General features: G+C 44.9%; 1 protein-coding gene across 2 annotated transcripts in view; it reads left to right on the top strand.

Moving 5' to 3' along the window:
• PRKCG (protein kinase C gamma) overlaps positions 1-21,240 on the top strand; it is an 881,135-nt gene that overhangs the window by 671,392 nt on the left and 188,503 nt on the right. The window lies entirely within an intron of this gene.

Here is a 21,240-nt window from a genome sequence, read left to right as displayed (position 1 = left end):
TTCTAGCAGTGTGTGGGACTTGTTCTATTAGGCCATCTATACTGACCTCCATCAGGTTGCAAATTAAAAATAATTTTTATCTGCATCTAGCTCTGAAAAAATATTTGGCCTTCTAGCAGTGTGTGGGACTTGTTCTATTAGTCCATCTATACTGACCTCCATCAGGTTGCAAACTGAATATAATTTTTTCTGCATCTACCTCTGAAAAAATATTTGGGCTTCTAGCTGTGTGTGGGACTTGTTCTATTAGTCCATCTATACTGACCTCCATCAGGTTGCAAATTGAATATAATTTTTTTCTGCATCTAGCTCTGAAAAAATATTTGGGCTTCTAGCAGTGTGTGGGACTTGTTCTATTAGTCCATCTATACTGACCTCCATCAAGTTGGAAATTTTAAATAATTTTTTGTCTGCATCTAGCTCTGAAAAAATATTTGGCCTTCTGGCAGTGTGTGGGACTTGTTCTATTAGTCCATCTATACTCACCAGCATCAGGTTGCAAACTGAATATAACTTTTTTCTGCATCTACCTCTGAAAAAATATTTCGGCTTCTAGCTGTGTGTGGGTCTTGTTCTATTAGTCCATCTATACTCACCTCCATCAGGTTGCAAACTGAATATAACTTTTTTCTGCAACTACCTCTGAAAAAATATTTGGGCTTCTAGCTGTGTGTGGGACTTGTTCTATTAGTCCATCTATACTGACCTTCATCAGGTTGCAAATTGAATATAATATTTTTCTCCATCTAGCACTGAAAAAATATTTGGCCTTCTAGCAGTGTGTGGGACTTGTTCTATTAGTCCATCTATACTGACCTCCATCAGGTTGCAAATTAAAAATAATTTTTATCTGCATCTAGCTCTGAAAAAATATTTGGCCTTCTAGCAGTGTGTGGGACTTGTTCTATTAGTCCATCTATACTGACCTCCATCAGGTTGCAAATTAAAAATATTTTTTATCTGCATCTAGCTCTGAAAAAATATTTGGCCTTCTAGCAGTGTGTGGGACTAGTTCTATTAGTCCATATATACTGACCTCCATCATGTTGCAAACTGAATATAATTTTTTTCTGCATCTACCTCTGAAAAAATATTTGGGCTTTTAGCTGTGTGTGGGACTTGTTCTATTAGTCCATCTATACTGACCTCCAACAGGTTGCAAATTGAATATAATATTTTTCTGCATCTAGCTCTGAAAAAATATTTGGCCTTCTAGCAGTGTGTGGGACTTGTTCTATTAGTCCATCTATACTGACCTCCTTCAGGTTGCAAACTGAATATAATTTTTTTCTGCATCTACATCTGAAAAAATATTTGGGCTTCTAGCTGTGTGTGGGACTTGTTCTATTAGTTCATCTATACTGACCTCCATCAGGTTGCAAATTGAATATAATATTTTTCTGCATCTAGCTCTGAAAAAATATTTGTCCTTCTAGCAGTGTGTGGAGCTTGTTCTATTAGTCCATCTATACTGACCTCCATCACGTTGCAAACTGAATATAATTTTTTTCTGCATCTACCTCTGAAAAAATATTTGGGCTTCTAGCTGTGTGTGGGACTTGTTCTATTAGTCCATCTATACTGACCTCCATCAGGTTGCAAATTGAATATAATTTTTTTCTGCATCTAGCTCTTAAAAATTATTTGGCCTTCTAGCAGTGTGTGGGACTTTTTCTATTAGTCCATCTATACTGACCTCCATCAGGTTGCAAATTAAAAATAATTTTAATCTGCATCTAGCTCTGAAAAAATATTTGGCCTTCTAGCAGTGTGTGGGACTTGTTCTATTAGTCCATCTATACTGACCTCCATCAGGTTGCAAACTGAATGTAATTTTTTTCTGCATCTACCTCTGAAAAAATATTTGGGCTTCTAGCTGTGTGTGGGACTTGTTCTGTTAGTCCATCTATACTGACCTCCATCAGGTTGCAAATTGAATATAATATTTTTCTGCATCTAGCTCTGAAAAAATATTTGGCCTTCTTGCAGTGTGTGGGAATTGTTCTATTAGTCCATCTATACTGACCTAAATCATGTTGCAAACTGAATATAATTTTTTTCTGCATCTACCTCTGAAAAAATATTTGGGCTTCTAGCTGTGTGTGGGACTTGTTCTATTAGTCCATCTATACTGACCTCCAACAGGTTGCAAATTGAATATAATATTTTTCTGCATTTAGCTCTGAAGAAATATTTGGCCTTTTAGCAGTGTGTGGGACTTGTTCTATTAGTCCATGTATACTGACCTCCATCAGGTTGCAAATTCAAAATAATTTTTTGTCTGCATCTAGCTCTGAAAAAATATTTGGCCTTCTAGCAGTGTGTGGGACTTGTTCTATTAGTCCATCTATACTGACCTAAATCATGTTGCAAACTGAATATAATTTTTTTCTGCATCTACATCTGAAAAAATATTTGGGCTTCTAGCTGTGTGTGGGACTTGTTCTATTAGTCCATCTATACTGACCTCCATCAGGTTGCAAATTGAATATAATATTTTTCTGCATCTAGCTCTGACAAAATATTTGGCCTTCTAGCAGTGTGTGGAACTTGTTCTATTAGTCCATCTATACTGACCTCCATCAGGTTGCAAGCTGAATATAATTTTTTTCTGCATTTACCTCTGAAAAAATATTTGGGCTTCTAGCTGTGTGTGGGACTTGTTCTATTAGTCCATCTGTACTGACCTCCATCAGGTTGCAAATTGAATATAATTTTTTTCTGCATCTAGCTCTTAAAAAATATTTGGACTTCTAGCATTGTGTGGGACTTGTTCTATTAGTCCATCTATACTGACCTCCATCAGGTTGCAAATTAAAAATAATTTTTATCTGCATCTAGCTCTGAAAAAATATTTGGCCTTCTAGCAGTGTGTGGGACTTGTTCTATTAGTCCATCTATACTGACCTCCATCAGATTGCAAATGAAAAATAATTTTTATCTGCATCTCGCTCTGAAAAAATATTTGGGCTTCTAGCTGTGTGTGGGACTTGTTCTATTAGTCCATCTATACTGACCTCCATCAGGTTGCAAACTGAATATAATTTTTTTCTGCATCTACCTCTGAAAAAATATTTGGGCTTCTAGCTGTGTGTGGGACTTGTTCTATTAGTCCATCTATACTGACCTCCATCAGTTTGCAAATTGAATATAATTTTTTTCTGTATCTAGCTTTGAAAAAATATTTGGCCTTCTAGCAGTGTGTGGGACTTGTTCTATTAGTCCATCTATACTGACCTCCATCAGGTTGCAAATTCAAAATAATTTTTTGTCTGCATCTAGCTCTGAAAAAATATTTGGCCTTCTAGCAGTGTGTGGGACTTTTTCTATTAGTCCATCTATACTGACCTCCATCAGGTTGCAAACTGAATATAATTTTTTTCTGCATCTACCTCTGAAAAAATATTTGGGCTTCTAGCTGTGTGTGCGACTTGTTCTATTAGTCCATCTATACTGACCTCCATCAGGTTGCAAATTGAATATAATTTTTTTCTGCATCTAGCTCTGAAAAAATATTTGGCCTTCTAGCAGTGTGTGGGACTTGTTCTATTAGTCCATCTATACTGACCTCCATCAGGTTGCAAATTAAAAATAATTTTTATCTGCATCTAGCTCTGAAAAAATATTTGGCCTTCTAGCAGTGTGTGCGACTTGTTCTATTAGTCCATCTATACTGACCTCCATCAGGTTGCAAACTGAATATAATTTTTTTATGCATCTACCTCTGAAAAAATATTTGGCCTTCTAGCAGTGTGTGGGACTCATTGTATTAGGCCATCTATAGCAAGCTCCACCAGCTTTTAAATTAATAATAATTTTTAGCTGCATCTAGCCCTGAAAATAATTTTTCTTCCCAATAGTGGTAGCAATAGAAATATGGGGCGTGCTCCTCGCTTACAAAAATATGCGCTTCATAACAAAAAACACCAGCCTAGTGCACTGAATTAATAAGATGGCATCTTCGTCTCTCCCATTGCTAGGCCTACTACCCAGGCTAGCATTCCTGTGCCTAAAACACAATGTATGGGTCCGCGCTAGCCACTATGCTGAGGGATCTAAAGCTGCTGCTAACGCTTTATAACATTTCAATTGGCAGATTTTCACAGAGCTCTTCCACAACGCCCACCCATCGGGCAACAGTTGCCCACCTTCCCTATGGGATCTAGTGGCGAATAGTTGATGCCATTAATCAGAGCGTCAGTTGCCCCGTCGACGTGGCAAGCATACGGTAAAGCATGGGAAGAGTGGACACGACTAGTAGCAGGCAGACGGGTTGACCAATGTGAACAATCCAGATCACAAGTCACCATAGAATTTCTCCACCAGCTAATGATGAGGGGCATATCAGGGGCGTCAGCGCAGCGGTGTCTGACCGGAGTAGCATTTCACTTCCAACTACTGAATTGGGGAGATGTGACAAAGATTCATCATCAGACAATCCATAAAAGGGTGGAAAAGGGGTCAGCCAAGCCAGGAGTGTAGACGTCCCATCCCGTGTCACTAAAACTGATTTCTCACATCATATCCCTAACACCATTAACATGACACTCACAATTTGAAGCAACACTACTGTCTACTGCATTTGTGATCGCCTTCTTCGGGGCGCTATGCATAAGCGAATTAGTCCTTCAATCCAAAATTACCACCAGTGGAGGCTTATTACACCAGGACGTAGTCATAGCCAATAATGCAATTCGTCTACGCATACACAAATCGAAAACGGTTCCAGCGGGCAGGGGCACTTGGGTACTTCTACAACCCACAAACGGTACACTGAGTCGGGTAACAATAGTAAAAACATTTCTAACCATCAGATCACAAAGTAATTTCTTCCTATCACACATTGATGGAACGCCATTATCAAGATACCAGTTCCAAGCTATACTTAATAAATGCATAACATCGGCAGGGAACCACCCCAAAGATTACAGGACACACTCATTCCGCATAGGCGTGGCCACGGAAGCAGCAAGAGCAGGACTGTCAGAAACGGAAGTTCAGAGGATAGGGAGATGGCGATCCACGTGTTTGGCAAGATACATAAGACCGGACTTGTTATCCTAACGTGGTTTGTTTCTTTTACAGGTGACGCTAAGCCAACAGTGTGGGTGATAGGCCACTCGTATATATATTGGGCAGAAAAAAGGGCAAAAGTCCGCCCAGGCGGGAGGAAATTAGAGTTTCATAACACATATTTCAAATGGAGAGGTATTAGAGGCCTGCTATGGCCACAGGTACTAATGGAGGTAATCAAGGTAGGGAGAGAGGCAAGATGTCCGGTCATCTTAGTTATACAGGCCGGGGGAAACAACCTAGGTCATCTCAAGAGCGCATAACTAATGGCAATAATGAAACTAGACACTGAGCGCTTCAGAGAATTTTTCACATAACTAGCTATAGTATGGTCAGAGATTGTGCCGATAGCGGTATGGCAAGGTGCGCGAGACATCACGGCCATCGAACGGACAAGGCGGGTAATAAATATTTGGATGGCAAAATTTAAAAGAGACAGAGGTGGTGTAGTGGTACGACATCGACAACTGGAAGGAGATAAAGCAGGCCTCATACGGCCCGACGGTGTTCACTTAATGGATATTGGACTGGACACATTCCTGTCAGGACTCCAGGACGGAGTGGAACAAGCGTTAAGAGTGATGGGTGGGGGTCAGAGTCCTGCATACGAGTACACAGGATCCTCCGTGGCCTGGAAATAGAAAGGACATGTTGGAGAGTTACACTTGTTGGCCAAGTTGCCGGAGTGGAGACCCAGGGCATGCTGCAACAAGCTGAATTATTTTAGAAATAAAATGCCTTTCTAATGGAATGAGTATAAAGAGTTAATAAAGCTGTGACCGATCCTCACCCATCCAGTTGTAAAAGTTACATTATTGTATTGTCAAGGAAAGGGGGGCGGTAGGGGGGCTGAGCATCTGGGTTTGGTTGGGGGTCCCCACAGTATGCCTAGGCTAGATGCATTTAAAAATTCTTATTAGATACACAGGTGGTGCAGCTTGCTTCGCAGCTGGGCTACTACCCCCAAAGTATTGCCTAGGCTGGATGCAGTTAAAAATTCTACGCTGACTAGCAGACACTGAAGATTAGGAGCAGACCTCTGAGTAAACAGCTCTTCAGACTCAACCATCTGTGTTACCCCAAGCCATAGTGTATGTAGTTTCTTACAGTTAAAAGGGGGGGGGAGCGACCCAACCCACCTGGAATTGACGATGCCAACGTCACGTAAGACACAGCAAGGGGACTCCAAAAAGAGTCTCCCTTTTTTCCCAAAATTGTGACACAGACACCACTTAACCCTAGAACGCATACCTGGGGCCTCGCAGGCCCGCCCTGTTAATTGTTTTCTATTTTCTGCAAGATTACTTTAGTTAGAATTTTGAAACTCTAGGTATTCTTCATGTATATAGTTGTTTGTCATTTGAGTTTGAGTTAATCCATGTTATTTGCACACGGGCCTAAAAGGCCCCAGATATATGAAAGTGTAGATTTTTATGGCCATGCGTTCTAGGGTTAAGTGGCATCAATTGCCCCACAGTTGCTTAAAACGGTTGGTCAGTTGATATTACCAAATCCTCAAGCTTTTAGTCTCCCAAGGATAACACAGGGTTAGAAAAGTCCTTGCGAATCCATGATTTGTTCATCTTTATGAACGTGAGTCTGTCTACATTCTCAGTGGACAGCCCCGTGCGCTTATCTGCCAGCACACCATCAGCAGCGCTGAACACACGTTCAGAGAAAACACTGGCTGCATGGCATGACAAGATCTCCAAGGCGTGAGTGGCGAGCTCCGGCCATTTTTCCAGATTGGAATACCAAAATGAGCAAGGGTCCAGTGACACAGTCATGGCTTCGATGTTCACTTGGAGATACTCCTGCACCATCCTCTCTAGGCATTGACTATGTGTCAGACTTCTTGTCTCCTGTGGCCTTGCAAAGGATGGTCTAAAAAAGTGGTGAAACGATTCCACAAAATTGCTGTTACCAGCAGATACTGTGTTACTGTTACGGTTTGAGTGATGAAGACTCGACAGTCCCACGATTGGCAAGTTAGAACTGTGAGATTCACTTCGTGCACCACTGGTGTTTTGTGGAAAAGCACATGTAAGATTCTGCAACAGCGTCTGCAGATACTCCTGCATGCATCAATCCCTTTTTATGGCAGGAATTATTTCGGCAAATTTACTTTTGTAACGGGGATCTAAGAGTGTGGCAACCCAGTAGTTGGGATTACTTCGAATTCTGACAATCTGAGGGTCATGTTGCAGGTAGTGCAGCAAGAAGGCACTCATGTGTCTTGCGCATCCAGGAGGACCAAGTCCTTGTTGTGTTGGTAGCGAGGTAAGAATCATGCTTCCTTCCTCTGCCCTCTCCCCCCAACCTCGCGCAACAGAAATGTGATCAAGGTCTCCCTCATCTGATGAGTCTTCCATGCCCATCGCCAGTTCATCCTCCACTTCTTCCTCGGCTCCTGCACCTTCCTCAACAGTTTGGCTGCTACCATGCGCCCTGGTTAATCCCTCTCCCCCACCCTCCCATGCCTACCGCCTTGATGCTGCCAACCGTCTGGACCTTGGAGATGTTATCCCTTCCGCATACGACTCCTCCTCTACTTCCTCCACCTCCTCTTGTCCCACCACCTGACTCTGAATTCTGTTTAATGTGTGCTCCAGCATGTAAATCACCGGAATAGTCATGCTGATAATGGCATCGTCGTCAGCACTAAGCATCTTCATCGCCATTTCAAAACTGTGCAGAAGGGTGTGTGGCACCCCTGAGGGTTCAGTTGCCACAGAGTTACTGCATCTCACCCAGAGGTGTGGTATCTCACCCTCAGGTAAGGAAGGCATATGGCTCGGGACCCTAACACCTGCATCCAACACATACCCGCAGTGGGGGTAGGGCGAGATTGCTCCTAAGGGAGAGCACAGTCCCAGGTCCCTAGCTGGTGGGAGGGTCCTATGTAGTGGGTGCTTAGGGGAGCAGCTTAGGAGAGCACATGACAGGGAGAGTATAAATAGGAAGCCATCTTAGAAAGAGCAAGCCAGTCAGAGGAGGAAAAGTGACAGGAGCAGAGGCTCGGCATGAGCTCTGCTCCGGAGGCGGGCCTAGCCTGGGAGGCCCAGGACTGAAGGAGAGAAGAGAGGAGTGGGAGCAGGAAGGCTCCAGGAACTGAAGGGACCCTAGGGCTACGGGCCGTGCAGAAGGCCACCCGTACTCCCGCTGCTACCAGGAGGTAGAGGGGTCAGGCCAGATAAGGGGAACCGGTCCCTCAACTAGAGGAGAAACAGCAAGGCTCAACTGGAAACCGGAGGCTGCAGCATTTCATGTACTGCAGGCAAAAGTCCACACCAGTCTCACTAAGAAGGTAGCCACATAGGACCCAGGGGACGGAACACAAGTCGCCCGCCAAGGCCCGAGGATACCGGATAGAAGTGTCTCTGGGTGTGAGGTGCAGGGAGAAGGCCAGAGAAAGGACACACAGAAGGGGGTCCTGCTAAGTACTCCGGAGCTATCTGGGGGTGGACTGAGCCCCTCACTGAGTACGCACAGCACGACGGGTGAGATTGCTCTGGTACCTGTAATCTGGACTGCAACAACTGTGAGTAAAGATCTTGGGACTGCATCACATGGACTCTGTGTTCATTACTGACTCCCTGCATTGCAACCACCATCATCCACCCACACTGCCCTGAAGCTACACTCTTCCTGTGGTGAATAATAATACCATTGCTGCAAAACCACCAGCTTCAGAGGACTGTTCCGCAGCGGCGGCCCCTTTGGCTGCACTCCACAGGTGGCGTAGTCGGACATTATAAAATCCATATATACAAATTACCGTTGGATTGACCGCCCTGGGTCACGGACAGGGTCACCGCCACAGTGACTACAACCCCCAGCGTCTACCGGCCCGGCTCAGTGTACCCCATGGCCCAGGGGGCGCGTCAACTTCATAGGTCCCTGATCTGAGACCACTCCTGCAGCGTGATTTGCCCCACCTCTGGATCTCATTGGCCCAGGCTATACGTCAGAACGTATTGCACCAGGGCTTGTCGGTGCTGCCACAGTCGCTGCAACATGTGCAGAGTTGAATTCCACCGTGTCGGCACATCGCATTTCAGCCGGTGAACTGGCAGGCCCAACGACTTCGGTAGAGATGTAAGTCGTTGAGCTGCGGGATGCGAACGGCGGAAGTGAGCACACAGCGACCATGCCCTCTGCAGAAGGCCATCTAGTCCGGGATAGTGGGCTAAAAATTTATGGACAACCAGGTTCAACACGTGAGCCATACAAGGCACGTGTGTGACATTGCCCCGGCGAAGGGCAGCACCCAGGTTTGCAGCATTGTCGCACACGGCCTTCCCTAGTTGCAGGTCCAGTGGAGACAACCATTCATGAAACTGGGTCTCCAGAGCTGACCACAAGTCCTCAGCTGTGTGACTCACATTTCCCAGACATTTCAAAGTAAACACTGATGCCGTTGAGCCCTGCTGCCAGCATAGTAAGGAGGTGTGCAGGATTCCTTCTGCGCAGTTAGAAAGCAGGTGGCATTACCAGACAGGCTTTGGGTGCAGGTGGAGGACCGAGAGGAGGTTGAGGAGGCAGAAGCAGTGGAGGAACTTCGACATAAAGAGGATTGACGCAAAACTCGTGGGGACGGTAAGACTTGGACAGCAGCCCCTTGTCCTGCTGTCACCATAGTTACCCAGTGCCCAGTCAGCGACATGTAACGCTCCTGTCCATGCCTACTCGTCCAAGTGTCTGTGGTGAAATGCACCCTGTCACACACAGAGTTTCTCAAAGAAGCGATGATGTTGTGTGCGACATGCTGGTGGAGCGCAGGCACACCTTTCTTTGAGAAGTAGTGCCGACTGGGCATCTGGTACTGGGGCACTGCGACGGACATAAGGTCTCGAAAATCCACTGTGTCCTCCAGGCGGAAAGCAGCATTTCTGTAGCCAACAGCTTGCAGATGGTGAAATTCAACCTCTTAGCTTTCTCATGGCTAGGAGGAAATGGTCTTTTACTTTTTCACATCTGAGGGACCGAGGGCTGGCTGTTGTGCTTTGACGGGGTTGAGTAGGGTGTCCCCGGCAAACTGCCGGTCTGTGAGGAAGATGCAGGCGGACATGTTAGGTTGCCTTGATCCAAAGGTGGTGCTCTCGATGTCAGATAGCGCTCAACACCAGCAGGTGTTTCCACTTTCCAATGAACTGACGACCTGCCAATCACACTGGCTGTTGCAGGTAAAGAGGAGGCAGGTCTGCGTCCAAAAACATGTGCGACTGCTGTCCCCCCAGTCACAGAGGATGAAGAGGCCACGGATGCACAAGATGGGGCAGACGGTGGTTGGCCCAGCCTGCTAGGCCGCATTGTAGCACAGTGAGCTTCCCACTGCAACTTATGCTTCATATCCATGTGACGGTACATGCATGAAGTACTCAAACTATGGATTTTTTGGCCTCTACTTAGCTTTTGGTGACAAATATTACAGATAACACGAGTTGGGTCATCCTTATCGATCTGAATAAATGCCCAGGCTATGCAAGGCTTAGAGCCCATGCGACCTGAAGAGCCACTACGACTTGTGGTCAGAGGCAGAGTTGTGGTTGAGGATGCAGTTGTTGACGTGCTTCCAGTACTCCGTCTCTGTCCTGGAAGGCGCAACCTAACCTCGTCGTCAATAGCATCTGTGACGCCCCGCTGCGCTTGGTATCACAGATCCTAGAAGAGTGTATTGATGGAATCCTCCACAAGAGGCCCCCATAAACATTCACACATCTCCATCTTCCACCTCAGACCAGCAGAGGGAGCCCGTTAGGGATATAAATAGGGAAGGTGGAGCTAGGCATTTCAGTTCCTCTGAAGAGTTCCTGCAGTAGAGAAGCCTAAGAGAGGTCAGTCTGCAGTGGAGCTCAGTCTAGTCTAGAGAACTCAGTTAATAGTTCAGCAGTGGAGCAAGAGGCTCCTGCTAGCTAGATTCAGGGAGCCCAGATAGAGCTTAAGGTGTGCCGGCGCCATAAGATCGGTGAAGCGCGGCAAGCTGCCGTTAGTGTGTATAGCCTAGTGAGGGCCCGAGTAGGCCGAAGGCGAGTGGGGAGTTAGTACATAAGGGGCAGAGGAGCTTAACCAGCTCACCCCGAAGCATTTACCGGACACCGGATCCGAGCTTACCGGGATCTCTATGATCCAGTAACGCATAACCGGAATCCCTGGAGAACTACAAGTCCCAGGATCGCTAAGGTGCTGATACGTAACAGAGCCAGGAGACGCTTAGGCCCCGCATACTGGGAGCGTGAACTTCAACAGAAGGCCCTACCACAAGGTCAGCCAGCGCAGGACAGAGACCAAATTAGGCTTAGCTCCAGGCAGGTCAGAAACTTACTACGCAGAGGCAAGAAACAGGAGGCCCTACACCCGCTCATTGGGGAGGATCCTGATATGCACCCTTCACCCTACAGTGCTCCGGGATGTGCCTGAATTTCCTCCAGTAAAATGTACTGAAGTCACTACCGTGTCCGTTCCCGTTCTTTCTCTGACCCAGCTGGGTCTCGCCTGTCCTGCATTCCCCCTGCATACGCTGCCCTGAGACCTAGCTCCACCTGTGGGGAGCTATACCATTGAGCTTTCTTATCACGGGCCTCAGTGGACTGCTGCAGTGCTGGTGCTTCTCACCAGATACCACAGGTGGCGTCACGAACTCTTATAAAATTAACAATTATCCACCCTTTTAAAGAGTGACCCCAGGGTACGGGCCAGGGAGCCGACCACCGCGACATCCCCAAGGCCAGGCAAAGGCCCGGGTGACCTCATCGACTGGCTGACTGTGGGTTGACAGTAAGTGGGATCTCCAATCTTGTCATCATCACCCTGTGTGTTATCACACCCGTCGTCCTCAAAGCCAACCTCTTCCTGCCCTGACCGAAAAGTCAAGTTGTCGCTGCAATCAGGTATTTGAGTCTCATCATCGTCTTCATCATTGTCTCCACCAACAGGAGTTACAGTTTGGGAACGAGGGTCTACATTATGCTCAGAACCTTCTTCATCTGGTCCTGGATCCGACTTATAAAGATTCTGGGCATCAGTGCAGATCATTTCCTCATCTGGATTAACAGAAGCTCTGGAGCAGACCTCCATTTCCCAGGCTATAGTATGAGTAAACAGCTCTGCAGACTCAACCATCTGTGTTACCCCATACTCAGAGGGGCCGCTGGAGACTTGGGAGCTGTGAGGAAGCAAGTGCGATTGGGGTGACACCTCTGAGGACTGGAGTATTTGTGATGTTGAAATTGAGGTGGAGGAGAGCCCACTTGAAGGAGCACTTGATATCCGCTGAAGCACCTGCTGTTTTTGTGCCTCATCTGGAATTTGTAGCGATGGGCGTGTCCGTAACAAAGGGATCGTATCACATTGTCCACGAAAAGAAGTCGACATGTTAGTTTGGCTGGAAGATGGTCTTTCTTCTGCAGATGTTACTCCCCCCCCCACCGCGGGGGGGCTCGACCCACCAGCGGACAGGCACCAGTATTGGGAGAGGGGGGCTGGCCGTCAGGGTCCACCGCGGCTCTGGCACAAACCCGGCGACACGGAGGTGGCACGGGCAGGAACGGACTGGCCGTGTCGGCATCTCACTTTTTGGATTTTAGAAGGGCATGACATGCCTATATCTGTGTCTCCCCCTCCTTTTACTCCTCCACCTCTTTTCTTTTCGCATGACTATATGTACTTGTCTCTTTTCCATGTGTTAGTTATGTCTTCTGAGCAGTTTGTCAGCTTTTGGACACATTTGAAGGTGTTTTCAATGTGTTTCTATGTGTTTTTGTTTGCCTGCCATTGGTTTCAACGGTGTTCGAAGGTGTTCGACGAACAGTTCGACGAACAGTTCGGCGAACACACGGGTGTTCGACGAACCGAACCGAACTCGAACACTACGGCGGTGGCTCAACACTACTCCTAAACAGAGAAGTTGTTGCACAACACAAAAAGACAAACTGACAAAAAGATACTAGAGGTCCCAGAAGGACCAAGCGAACTGACAGAGAAAGGCACAGAAGCTCCTGGCTAGAGAAGCAATCAAACACTGAAGTCCATCACAGCCAAAAGGGCGAAGCTAGAATATAAAGGCAGATGGTCACGTGACCGCAAAACACAAGATGGAAAAAACAAACAGGAGGGTTCTAATAATTACATTGGAATAAATTTCACTTGAAGCAAAATTATTCAGTACCATGTGCAGTGATTACAACCTTGACATATAAGTGGATCATTTGATCCGTTCACAAGCATCGGAATAGACATTGTTGAGTACTAGCCATTTACCATATTATTTTGTCCTATTAACCTGACCCCTGGGGCTAAACTACCGAAGTCCAGACTGTAAATTCTTTCTGGCCCTGAGAGACAAGCCATGAAGGATTTCATTGCGAAAAGTCTGGAGAAGGGACATATCAGACCCTCATCTTCGCCCGTGACGGCAGGGTTCTTCTTTATGAAGAAGAAAGATGTCGGTCTATGTCACTGTTTAGATTTCTGGGAATTAAATCAAATTACCATCCGTGATCCATACCCTCTTCCTCTGTTTCCTGATTTGTTCAGCCAAGTTGTAGGAGCTAAGGTATTCTCCAAGTTGGATTTAAGGGGAGCCTACAATCTGGTTAGAATCAGAGAAGGGAACGAATGTAAAACAGCTTTCAATACCCCTGAAGGGCATTTCGAGAGTCTGATTATGCCTTTCGGTTTGACCAATGCACCTGCAGTATTCCAGCATTTCATAAAAGATATTTTCCATCATTTGTTGGGGAGGTTTGTGGTGGTCTATCTGGATGATATTTTGGTTTACTCTCCTGATTTGGAGACACATCGGGGGCATGTTAAGCAGGTACTCCACATATTAAGGGATAACAAACTTTATGCCAAACTAGAAAAATGTGTTTTCACTGTCCAGGAGGTGCAGTTTTTGGGGTACTTGTTGTCATCTTCAGGTTTTTGGATGGATCCGGAGAAGATCCGTGCAGTCCTTGATTGTGACCATCCTGAGAACCTGAAGGCTCTACAACATTTTCTGGGCTTTACAAATTTTTACCGGAAATTCATCCAAAATTACTCAGTTATTGTGAAACTCCTTACTAACATGACTAAGAAGGGGTCTGATTTTTCCAAATGATCGGATACCTTCATCCAGGCTTTTTCTTCCTTAAAGAATAATTTTGCCACTGCACCTATACTCAGTCAACCCGATGTTTCCCAACCCTTTATTGTGGAGGTTGATGCATCGGATGTCGGGGTTGGGGCTGTGTTGTCTCAGGGTCAATTCCCTGGTAAATGGCGTCCATGCGCCTTCTTTTCTAAAAAATTGTCTTTGGCTGAGAGAAATTATGGCATGGGTAATAGGGAACTTTTGGTGATCAAATTGGTGTTCAAAGAATGGGAACATTGGTTGGAGGGAGCTGTCCATCTGATTACTGTTATTACTGACCATAAGAACTTGTCATATCTCCATTCAGCTAAACGTTTCAACCCTAGGCAAACCAGATGGTTCCTGTTTTTTACTAGGTTAATTTTGTTGTCACTTTTCTTCCAGGGGTCAAAAATGTCAAGGCTGATGCTTTGTCCCGGAGCTTCTGTGGTGGTGGTGACCATGAGAACCCTACCCCGATATTACAGAAAGGGGTAGTCATTTCCGCACTGTATCCTGAACTGGGGGATGAGGTATTGTAGGCTCAGGGGGACGCCCATATCTCCTGCCCCTCAGGAAGGTTATTTGTACCATCTAATCTGCGCCGCAAAGTAATTAAGGAACATCATAACTCTGTGCTTGCTGGGCATCCAGGTGGTAAGGCAACCGCGGACCGCCTTTTGCGGCGTTTTTGGTGGCCGGGGTTGCGTCGCGATGTGATTGAACACATATCTGCTTGTAGTATTTGTGCTTGTTCTAAGGTTTCGCATACCCGTCCGTCTGGTACTCTTCTTCCGCTACCTAACCCTAGTAGGCCATGGACACACTTGTCCATGGATTCTATTACTGACCTATCGATTTCTGCAGGCAAAACAGTGGTTTGGGTGGTTGTAGATAGGTTCAGTAAAATAGTTCACTTCGTCGCATTACCTGCACGTCTATATGCCAAGACACTTGCTCAGGTGTTCATAAATAAAATCGTGAAGCTTCACGGGTTTCCCTCCGATGTGCTGTCAGATCGGGAGACCCAGTTTATTTCCAAGTTCTGGACGGCATTCTGTTCTCGACTGAGGGAGCAGCTGTCCATTTCCTCTGCCTTCCACCCTCAGTCGAATGGACAGACCGAGCGTGTCAATGAGAATTTGGAGACCTACCTCAGGTGTTTCGTCTCCGAAAATCAGGAGGATTGGGCATCCTACTTACTGCTTTCAGAATTTGCCATTAATAATCATCGTCAAGAATCCACTGGCAGGTCACCGTTCTTCAGTGCATATGGTTATCGCCCACAGTTTGGTACCTTTAGTGAGGGAGGAGCTTCGGAAGTTCCTGAGGATGAATGGTTTGCTTCGTCACTCTCCTCGATATGGCAGGGTGTTCTGAGACAGGGAGACAGGTATAACGTATGGCTGACAGAAAACGCTTGCCAGGTCCAGAGCTGAATGTGAATGACTTTGTGTGGTTGTTGACCAGGAATATAAGATTGAAAGTTCCTTCTTGGAAGCTGGAACCTAGGTTTATTGGTCCCTATAAAATAACCGCCGTCATTAACCAAGCAGCGTTTCGTCTTGAACTTCCTTAGGCCCTTAAGGTCCACAACGTGTTCCACAGGTCCTTATTCAAGAAATATGTGGAACCTCTTGAGCCCTCACCTCTACCACCACCCCCAGTAATGGTTGATGGTAATCTGGAGTTCCAGATTTAGAGGATTGTAGAATCTCATCTCCAACCTCGTTCTCTACAATACTTGGTGCACTGGAAGGGTTATGGTCCAGAGGAGAGGATGTGGGTTTCAGAATCAAAGGTGAATGCTCCCAGGTTGGTTCGTTCATTCCACGCCTTTTATCCTGAGAAATCCGGTCCTGTGTGTCTGGAGGCCACTCGTAGAGAAGGGGTACTGTCACGGGTGCATCAGAAGTGACAGACAGTCATCCTGCAGTTGGTTGCAGGAGATCTCTACGTTGGTCATTGCAGGCACCTTCTTAGAGGCTGTATCTCTAGGACCCAGCAACTACCTTCCTCTGGTTAATTGACACCCTGGCCTGGGTGTATAAATACCTGCTGTCTGCTGGAGGGAGGTGCCGGAGATACTGACATTACCCTTTGTGAAGGCTTGGAGCAAGTGCATTACTTCATCCTCTCTGAAGCTATGAGGAAGGGTGTTCCTCTCTCTGAAGTTGACTAAAAGCTAAGCTATCTTCCCTTGTTTGTTCCCCCCTTGTTGTCTTTAGTGGTCAGTGGGGATCGAATAGCGCTCATCCCCCTACCTTACCTAGCCAGGGCCAAACACCAGGGAAAGACAGGGCAAGGTTCACGTGATGCGATTGGTGAAGAGTCAATACAGGGATGGTACTGGAGACAGGGTGATAGTAGATCAGCCAAGGATCAGCCTCCACTTCCCCCCTTTCCCTAGAGTCTGGGCTCCCTTTCCCTCTTCCCTTTGTGTTCCACTAAGTCTTTCCCACACCTTGCGTGTCACAACTTTTTTCTAACAACAGGAATCCTGCTGCCTGTGTGAAATCAGATATATTGAGCTCACTCCACCTCCTTGCATTTTGCTGGTTGTTGGTCACTTTTTGCCCCACACCATGCAGTGGAAATGCACCTTTGGTCATTTAGTTATCCAAATTATTGTTTTTTAATACATATGTGAGACATTTTTGAAGTTCTCAATTTTTTGTAATGCTCTTTAAGTGGCTTAAACCTTTTATTATTTCATATCATTCATGCACCCAAGTCTACTTTTTCCTGGGAAAAAAAACAACAACAAAAAAAGCACAATTATTTGCCCCAGAAGAAGATTTAATTATGTCTTTCTGTGTTCATGAGCTTTATTTAGTCCCAGAGAATCTTTTTACTGTAGTAGGTGGCTTAATAGTGTCAGTAGGAAGGGATTTGTAGAAAACATTCAATCTTTTTTTCACCAAGTCTCTTTGATTGCTTTCATGAGAAAAATAATTTCAAAAGTTAATCTCATGAGCATTTAAGAGCACACAACCAGTATAAATGGTATTACATATTTTACAACATTTTCAATAATCCCTCTTGTGTATAAATAGGACTGGATCAGAGTAATAAAAAAAGCACTATACAATTAGACATTTAATTTCTTATTGTTGTATGTTCAATAACATTTCAAAAATACTAAATTCTTCATCAGCATTCTGCCAACATTAATCTATTCATGACCGGGCCATTTTTAGTTTTCATTTTTAACTCCCCTTCTTCCAAGAGCCATCATTTTTTTTATATTTCCATCAATATAGCCATATGAAGGCTTGTTTTTTGCAGGATGAGTTGTACTTTTGAATGGCACCATTGGTTTTACAATATAGTGTACTGGAAAACATGGAAAAAAATTCAAGTGCAGTTAAACTGTAAAAAAAAAGTGCAATTCCACAATTGTTTTTAGAATTTTTTATTTATCATGTTTACTACAGTCATGGCCAAAAGTATTGAGAATGAGACAAATAGTAATTTTTCCAAAGTTTACTGCTTCATTTTTTGTAATGGCAATTTGCATATACTCCTGAATGTCAAAGAGTGATCAGCTTAACCGCAATTACTGTACTTGCAAAGTCAATATTTGCCCAGAAAATGAACTTTAACCCCCAAAACACATTTCAACATCATTGCAGTCCTGCCTTAAAAGCGGCTAACATCGTTTTAGTGATTGATCCATTAACACAGGTGTAGGTGTTGATGAGGACAGGGCTGGCGATCAGTCAGTCATGATTAAGTAAGAATGACATCACTGGACACTTTAAAAGGAGGCTGGTTCTTTGTATCATTGTTTCTCTTCAGTTAACCATGGTTATCTCTAAAGAAACACGTGCAGCCATCATTGCACTGCACAAAAATGGCCTAACAGGGAAGAGTATCGCAGCTACAAAGATTGCACCTCAGTCAACAATCTATCGCATCATCAAGAACTTCAAGGAGAGAGCTTCCATTGTTGTCAAAAAGGCTCCAGGGCGCCCAAGAAAGACCAGCAACACCAGGACCGTATCTTAAAACTGTTTCAGCTGCGGGATCGGACTACCAGCAGTGCCGAGCTTGCTCAGGAATGGCAGCAGGCTGGTGTGAGTGCTTCTGCATGCACTGTGAGGCGGAGACTCTTTGAGCAAGGGCTGGTTTCAAGGAGGGCAGCAAAGAAGCCACTTCTCTCCAGAAAAAACATCAGGGACCGACTGATATTCTGCAAAAGGTACAGGGAGTGGACTGCTGAGGACTGAGGCAAAGTCATTTTCTCTGATGAATCACCTTTTCGATTGTTTGGGACATCTGGAAAACAGCTTATTCGGAGAAGAAGAGGTGAGCGCTACCACCAGTCTTGTCTCATGCCAACTGTAAAGCATCCTGAAACCATTCATGTGTGGGGTTGCTTCTCAGCCAAGGGAATCGGCTCACTCACAGTCTTGCCTAAAAACACAGCCATGAATAAAGAATGGTACCAGAATGTCCACCAAGAGCAACTTCTCCCAACCGTCCAAGAGCAGTTTGGTGCCCAACAATGCCTTTTCCAGCATGATGGAGCACCTTGCCATAAAGCAAAGTTGATAACTAAATGGCTCATGGAACAAAACATAGAGATTTTGGGTCCATGGCCCGGAAACTCCCCAGATCTTAATCCCATTGAGAACTTGTGGTCAATCATCAAGAGACGGGTGGACAAACAAAAACCAACAAATTCTGGCAAAATTCAAGCATTGATTATGCAAGAATGGACTGCTATCAGTCAGGATTTGGTCCAAAAGTTGATTGAGAGTATGCCAGGGAGAATTACAGAGGTCTTGAAGAAGAAGGGGCAACACTGCAAATATTGACTTGCCTCATTAACTCATTCTAACTGTCAATATAACCTATTGGTACTCATAATATGATTGCAATTATATTTCTGTATGTGATATAAACATCAGACAAGCACTAATAAAAACCAGAGGCCAGCAGATCATGTGAAAATATAATTTTGGTGTCATTCTCAAAACTTTTGGCCATGACTGTATATGGTAAAACTGGCCTGGCAGTATAATTCCCCAGGTCAGTACGAGTACGCAGATACCAGACATGTATAGATTACTTTTTATTTAAGTCGTGGAAAAAATTTGTATGAAAAAAAGTTTTTGCATATGTCGCCATTTTCTAAGACTCGTAACATTTTAATTTTTCGGGATCTGGAGCTTGATTAAGGCTTATTTTTTGCGCGCAATGCTGACATTTTTATTGCTACCATTTTGGGTAGATACAATGTTTTGATTGCCTCTTATTGCATTTTACTGCAATCTTGTGGTAGCCACAAAAATGTAATTCTGGCGTTCCGATTTTTTTCTCATTACCGATCTGATTAATTTACTTTATACTTTGATAGATCGGACATTTCTGACTGCAGTGTTACCAAATATGTGTATTTTTTTAATTGTTTTATTTTCAATGGGGCAAAACGAGGGTGATTTCAACTTTTGTGTTTTTTCATATTTTTAAAACATTTCTTTTCATTTGTTACTGTATGTAATAGTTCCATTAGGAGACTTGAAGCTGCGATCATCCAATTGCCTGTGCTGTACATAGCAGTGCTTCAGTATTGCTATGTATAGCAGAAATATGTATAGCAGAAATCATGAAATCCTTCTGCAGACCCTCTGTTGTCATAAAAACCCACCGGCACCCGACGATCATGTGACAGGGGTGCCGATGAGCGGGATTTCTGTTATGCTTCCACCCAGCGCATGTTAAATCCTGCTGTCAGAGATTGACAGCAGAATTTAACTGGTTAACATCCGCTGGTGGATTAAATCAGCTTTTTGTATATCGGGAAAGATGCGGGCTTAGCGCCGGAGCCCGCATCAAAGTCGGGGATAAGACATATGATGTAAATATAAATCATATGTCCTGAATGGGTTAAAAGTGCTGTTACTTCTTTCCCTCACTACTCATATAATGGCTGCCATTGTCCAGCGGATTAAATGTTGTGAAGTGAAATCCCACCTCTGTGTTATACCTGTGAGCAGAGTGTCTACTGTAATTCATTTTAAAAAGCTCAAGTCTTGGAGCTCACTATCAGTAGTCTCCAGTGCCAGCGCCAGGATCGAGAGGTCTTGTGACCATAAGTATATGATTTGCATACGTCTGGTCATATGCTGATAGCCGCGTCCGGCCTCTCTCAATTCTCTTGTATTGAGGGAAACCACGCATGTCTATTGGGCACATCACCCCTGATATTCTAATTGCATATCTGCTGTAATGTGACCTCATGTTCCTGGTGCCGGCACCACAGAATCCTGACAGTATGCACACTGCACGCTGTCAGGATTCACAAGTCTGCAGTCATATAGAGTGACTGAAAACTTTAATGCCAAGCCTGGACAATACCTTTAACACGTTGTTTTGTGGAAGTAAGATACCAAGAAACCTGTCACCTGTTTTTTCATGTATGAACCAATATCACCACCTTTCACAGCGCCTTTGCTGCATTCCAGAAAGTTGTATATTATGTCCTGAACCCCCCCTGTACATTTCCCAAAAAAACTTTTGAGGTGCTCCAATGAGGTATGCAAACTCAATTCTGGCAGCAGGGAACAAAACAGTATGGGCGGAATTGTTGGGGTAAGCAGGAGCCAGAAAGATGTGTTTTGGTGCACGTGCAGTTAGGTTTTAGGCTCTGCCCACAGTAGGACAGAGCAAAGTGCACGTGCGCGAGCTTGCAATTTCCCTGCACAGGCGCGAGATTTTGTTCAGCTATGTGAATGACACAGGATGCATCATCCACATCAATCACAGCGAGAGAGTGGCATTTAGCAGGGGAGAGGAGGGACCGGTGTCACTGCAATGACCCATCGGCTTTGACAGTCCGAATTTGCATACCTCCCTGGAGCACTTCAAAAGGTTTTTTTGGGGATATACAGGGGAGTTAGGACATAATATACAACTTTCTGAAATGCAGCAGTGGAGCTGAGGAAGGTGGTGATATTGGATTATACATGAAAAAACTTAAAAAAAAGGGTCCCTTTAAGTAAGGTGATATTCAGATGCACATTATCTATCAAAAGATTGAGTTA

The sequence above is a fragment of the Phyllobates terribilis genome, unplaced genomic scaffold (assembly GCF_046119375.1).
Source record: "Phyllobates terribilis strain yellow unplaced genomic scaffold, ASM4611937v1 Scaffold_12__6_contigs__length_324123572, whole genome shotgun sequence".
In the NCBI taxonomy this organism is placed as follows: domain Eukaryota; kingdom Metazoa; phylum Chordata; class Amphibia; order Anura; family Dendrobatidae; genus Phyllobates; species Phyllobates terribilis.
This window is presented reverse-complemented; position numbering and strand designations above follow the sequence as displayed.